The sequence below is a fragment of the Gossypium hirsutum genome, chromosome A09 (genome assembly GCF_007990345.1).
Source record: "Gossypium hirsutum isolate 1008001.06 chromosome A09, Gossypium_hirsutum_v2.1, whole genome shotgun sequence".
Classification (NCBI taxonomy): domain Eukaryota; kingdom Viridiplantae; phylum Streptophyta; class Magnoliopsida; order Malvales; family Malvaceae; genus Gossypium; species Gossypium hirsutum.
Genome location: NC_053432.1, coordinates 64,025,828 through 64,031,161, shown reverse-complemented (window position 1 = coordinate 64,031,161; position 5,334 = coordinate 64,025,828).

Here is a 5,334-nt window from a genome sequence, read left to right as displayed (position 1 = left end):
ATGGTTTCCCCTTCTCATAGTACCACTGTAAGTACTGTGTCGAGGGCCGCAGATCCAAACAACGATCCATCGGAGGTATCCTACCAAACCGGTTGTTCCACATCGTAACATACTCTTCATGCACATCTCCCCAATTTGCCCAATGCATCCCCCTCCTAATCATGCCATGAAGTTTTCTAGGCAATCGTACTGGTTGTGTCGGGATATATTGTACACAACCGAACTGTCGGAGTACTCGATCGCCATGATACCACTCCACCATCTGAAAATGGATAAGGGGTGCGCTAATGCACCATAAGTTTGAGTGGACGTATGCATGCGAGGGAATAACGGCCATAATCTTAGGAACAGAATACGGCATCCAAATGAACTGCACAGTTAATAACATTTTCATATTAACGTGAGTTGAGTGAGATAAAAATAATAAAATTAAATTGATATTGAAAAAACCTACCCCCTCCCCAGAATGATTCTCGATCATCAGACGATATATCAGAACCGTGTATGACCTCCCGATACCCGGATTCGTGCTCCATCTACGGAAACAAATTGTTAGAACAATATAACCCAAAAAATTCAATTAATTGCTATAACATGTAAAGATTCATCACCTATTAACAAGTGGAAATATATATGGCTGGTGACTAATGGATGCCAAGAATGGCATCCGATAAAGTGCCCACGACTGCAGCAGTATAAGGCATCCGCCTATGTCCATCACAAAAGGATCTGTCGTCTGACAAAGTTCGCGGTACAGCGTGGCTAACACTGCAGACCCCCAACTGTATGAACGCGTGTTATGCAAATTAGACAGTAGCGGTAGGTACATCAAACTGACCTTACTGCCGTGTGAATCCGGCACGAGTACACCTCCTATAAGGTGCATAATGTAACCTCGAGCGGCCTGCATAACCTCCAATTCAGTGGCAGTATTGGGCAAATGCTCAAAATTGGCCTTTAGCCATGAAAACCGCAATGTGGCAAATTTCCCCTCACTTGGGGAGCGTCCAAGTAACTCGTAGCAAAGGCGAGCCGGCCTCGAGATCGAACTTACGCCCGTGACCATGTTCCCGTCGATGGGGAGCCCCAGCTGTACTGCAACGTCCTCTAAAGTTATGGTGCACTCCCCGCACGGCAAATGAAATGTGTGCATCTCCGGACGCCATCGCTCGACTAAAGCAGAAATTAAGTCATATCGCAGATCAAAAGTCCGGATCAATGCTGCTGATCCGAACCCTGCTAACTCTAAGAACGGTATTAAGCGTTCATCCGGCTGAAACCCTACATTATAAACAAGACCCCTCAATACGCGGTACTCGACCTGACATTATTATATTTACGAAATGGTTAATACAATATAATTTCATTCAACAAATAATGTGACTATCAAATAAAATTTTCATTACCATTTCATTAATGTTACTCGATATGTGACCTTTATTTTCATTATCAATAAACGAACCCATTTGCTGCAAATCTGCAATTAAAATTATCAAATAAATAAAAATTATAAATTTACATTATATCAAAATTACATTAAAATTACATTAAAATTTCTTACTCTCTTCAGAATTATTTAATTTTATTTCTTACTCTCTTTAGATCGTTTATTCAACATCTTTCCATATTCAAAGTAACTTATTTCTCATATACTCACTTTCAACTATTCAATTATGCATCTATTCAACCGCAAAGTACTACATTACTTCCAACCATAAAGCCAAATGCATTTTAACATATCATTTATATTAATGTGTTTAATTCTTTAATATATATTATTTCTCTTGTTATGTGTTTTATACAAGTTAAAATATAAGCATAATTTATTAATAGTCTATTTTACTCTTAAAAATATTTTATTTTTTCCTTAAGTTTTGATTAAATTTTTATAAAATTTAAAAGAATTATTTTTTTAAAACTTTACATAGGTAAATTTAATTAATTTTAAAAGTTTGAAATTAAATTAAATTATAATTTAAGAATATTTGAAAAGATTAACTCTCAAGTTTATACATTTTACATAGGTATAAATTTTTATTTTATTTTTTAGAATGTATTAGTCATTACATTTCTCACTTTTTGTTAACAATGAAGTGAATGCTAGTAAAGTTTTTTTTAAAATAAAATACAAAAAATATTGATTCCAAGTAAATCCGGAAATGGACAATAACTGGCAAAATATTGATTTTTTTATATATTTATTTAAAAGGGAGGCTGCCATCAAGCTATCAAAATCGAGCATCAATGGCAAAATAATGGGGTTTTTTACCCAACTAGGTTAAAAAAATTTAAAACACCAAAATAGGATGTTAGATAAAAGTAAAACAAAAATCATGGACTTGAAAATTCAACAAAAAAAGTTTAAATTAAAAAACAAATAAAGCAAGACTTGACAAGTAGTATTAAAAACAAAAACAAAAATTAGCAACTAATAAACTATATTCAAGCACAATAATTACATAACACTCTTAAATTACTAATATTTTACTTTTTTTAAAAATGTACTTTTTTTAATTTTAAAATAATTACAAACACTAAAAATTATCACATAACACTAAACTACTAACATTTTAATCTTAAAATAATTATAAAAAAATTACTAACATTTTTTTTATTCTTTCTCCTCATTCTCCTTCCTCTTCTTCTTCTTCTTCTTTTCTCTCTTTGCTGCTGCATTCACAAAATTGGGGGACCGGTGCTTATATGGTCCCCCATTACAAAATTTAATTTTTTTCTCTCTGTCTCTACAGGTGGGATGGGGGGGGGGTGGGGGCAGGGACACGTGGCGAGCTGCAGGGAAGTCGCGCCTCTGCAGCAGGAGCGAATGGTCGTGCCTCCGGGTTTGGCTCGACCCGGTTTTGACCCGACTGAATTTTAAAATTTTAAAAATTATTAAAATATAATAAAATAATAATATTTTTAAAAAAATAAAACTATATTATTAAAAAAATGGGTCGCGCCTGTCAGGTAGGCTCGACCCAAAAAAACAACCCATTTCCGTAAATAATGTATCTGACACCCTATTTTGGTATTTTAAAATTTTTTTAAACCTAATTGGGTAAAAAACCCGAAAAAAAACCTATAAATAAGCTTCGTATAGTTTCCCTTTTTGGGAAACATAACCAAATATTCAAGTATAATAACACATCACACTGTAATATAGAGCACTAAATTAACAACCGAATTTGGCTTGTTTATGGAATGCTTTTAGTGATCTATTGGTATTGCCACATTATAGTATGACAATAGAGTAATAGTTAAAACTAGTAAACAAGTTCAACACAAGAGGCACGATATTGTCCATACAGTTTGGTTAACAAATGATGGAAATGTAAAACAATAAAATGCACTAGAACAAATTCTTAAGATAAATGCTGGGATATCTTAACCAACTGCAATATCTTAACCAAATTCTTTAGATAAATGCTGGGATTTGATGTATATCTCAGTCGCTCTTATTGTTAAAAGGGACTCAAAGGTTTCCCTTTACTAGTTTGCTCCTTCCAAATCTTTAGAGAACTAATCACTTTCTTCTTTAGTTCCACCAGCTTCTTGATATTTGCATTGAACATCTTGAGCTGATCCCTTAGATAGGAAATCATCTTTGCCTTCTAAGTAACTACCAAGTTCTATTGTGCAATCGTTGATCAAGATTTGCAACTGTTAAGTATGACTCATGTTTCAGTCAAATTTGAGAAATAATTTTTTAATTGAACTCTGGTTATTTGTTTCAATCAAACTTTGATTATAGGCTCTTTTACAACCTTAGAAAACACACACATTAGATATTAGAACTCATAACACTTTTAAGAGAAGTTTGTGTTTACGTTTTGAGGGTTCTTTGTTTTTAGGTTTTCGAAGTTTAGTTTTTATCTCCATCTTTTGTACTCTTCGTTCATTTGCCATTATAGTAAAATTATCTTTGTCCGTGGTTTTTTATCTTCTTTGGAGAGGTTTTTCCACGTTATATTTGTGTGTTCAATTTTTCAATTTCTTCTATTATTTTTACTTATTCGTTGCTTAATTGGGTCGATTCCCAACAGCAATAAGTTCCACATTGACAAGTTCATCTCTTTTAAGTAGTTTCGCCCCCTACCTCAACAAATGTCTTCTCTATGCTTCCCATACTTAAGCTTAATTGAAATTTTAATCACAAGAGGAATAGATATTACTTTTTGACACCCTTTTTCTTTATTAGTATTTCAAAAGTAAAAGAGTGAAAAGGTAAAGCACCACTAAAGTAGGTTTTGAATGTGTAACTATGATGTCAAAGATAATAAAATCCAAATCAAAGGAAATAATGTTACCAACTTTATGAAGCAGCAAAGCAAAAGACTTATGGACACTTAAAGAATTGCAAAAATGGCTTGCAAGTCTGTTAGGTTGAAGCTAAAATTTGACTTGGCGTTTTTGTCTTTTCTAATTTTAGCCTAAAAATACACGTTTTTAGGATCATAAGGATGGGACAAACTTTGATTAACTCTGATTTATTTTTGCTTTATTTCTTGTTTTTCTCTTAACATGTGTTGTTAAACTCTTCATTGTAGTTAAAGAAATTTTGATGTTTTGATTCTTCAAGTTTATAAGATGTAATTTATTTTTATTCTTTATAAGATGTTTTTATTCTTCAAATATTTTGGATTGTTCAATATATATGTCACATATGATGATTTGGAATATTGGTCTTGTTAGTTAGAATTGTTGCATATGTAATTATTTAATCCTTCTAATACTAGCATGATTTGTGTATAAGCTAGATATACATTTCATGTTATGTGGAAGTGTAATATAGTCTAAATGAATCCCTCTTCTATGTGTTTGTTGGCGGTTGTGTTGTCTGTTAAGGAAGGATTGGGTTGTCTCTTCCTCCTAGACTTGGCGGTCCAATCTCAAAGGATCCCTACTGCTTTAAGCTCTTCAATGATCCTATCATTTTGTTTTCATTCTTTTGATTCAACAAGTGTTGGTGCTCTTGCTGTTCTTGATATAGCCTTTGTTCCTCGGAGAGTTAGGCCTCCAATATTTTCATTGTTTCTTGCATTTCAATGAAATGTTGGGGACCCAATTGTGGGTTTTGAGAGGTTTGGTCAACGAACTGGGCACTGTCATTGGCTTGGTGGGGGTAGGCATAGTACTATAGTGGTGGGTATGTATTATAACAACCCGATTTTAGCTAAATTGAAACAATGGTTTCGGAACCATAAATTCGAGGTTGTAAAATTATTTTAATATTATTTTTGGTGTTTATAGCATGTGAATATATATGTATGAAAATTTCGTGAATGATAAAGGTGTTTATTTGCTATGGATTATTAAATGTGAGATCCTTATGTT